Genomic DNA, 1,079 nt, shown 5'->3' on the forward strand with positions numbered 1-1,079 from the left:
ACATGACACCTGTAGGCACAGATGTGCACATGTAAGCATGTGTGCACACCTTCCCTAAAAACTCACTAGCTATAAAAAAAGTCATGTATATATGCTGTAGTAGCAGTGGCGTGTCCAATATGTGTGGAGACTTGCAGGAAAAATCAGAAAAGTGGGTTAAAAAGAACTTAAAGGGGGAAGAGATTCCTGGGTAAACGTAGCCTAGTCATACTTAGAATAATATTTCTGTCCTTTTCTCAGTTTTTTGACAGAAAGGAAAGTAGATAAGAAGAGACACATAGGAAATGATGTAGGAGCAGAATTACATAATCTTAAACTTTAATTTGTTACCTAGCGGCAAACAGCTCCTATCAACAGAACTCTGCTGAGATGTCCACTGACCTTGGCTAGCCTGATCATCACAGAATCCCGTGGATCAGGGGTAATACTGTCCTGTTAGAGATGAGAAAACTGAGGCACAGTACAGTGCAGCCATTTGTCACAGGGCAAATGTCAGAGCATTTGAACCCACTCAACGTTTACAACATTTAATTGGAAGAACTTGGCTTACAATGCAGCATAAAAATTTAAAATACAAATTTTACTAAATTTATACTGAGCATTCCCCATACTCCACTCTGGTTGTGTGTCCTAATTCCTCATACGTACACTATGTTTGAAACTGCTCAGGTACAGATGAGCTTTTAACATTGTAAATGGACCATAAGAATCATTGCATTTGCTGCTTGCTATTAACATTACCTGTTTGTACATTTTTCAAATTTTAAATATCTTTTAATTGATATCTATTTTATTTAAGAAGAAATAAGCAAACATCTTATTCATTATTTATTAAATTTATGGATATAAATAATGTTGAATGCCCTTATCTTTTTATGCTATTATTTGCAGTGTTTGTATAACCAGAGGGTTTCAGCACTGCACAGCCATGCAGGCACACAGTGTATTTTAATCAGATTCTCTGTGTAACTGCCTTCTCTCTTTGCTGCTGCTCTAGTCACAGCCCCTAAGATACACATCTTATGCTCTGTCTTACGCATTCATATGTTTCTAGAGATGCTTCTATAAGGGAGAGAACA

This window comes from Microtus ochrogaster, unplaced genomic scaffold (assembly GCF_000317375.1).
Source record: "Microtus ochrogaster isolate Prairie Vole_2 unplaced genomic scaffold, MicOch1.0 UNK41, whole genome shotgun sequence".
Taxonomy (NCBI): domain Eukaryota; kingdom Metazoa; phylum Chordata; class Mammalia; order Rodentia; family Cricetidae; genus Microtus; species Microtus ochrogaster.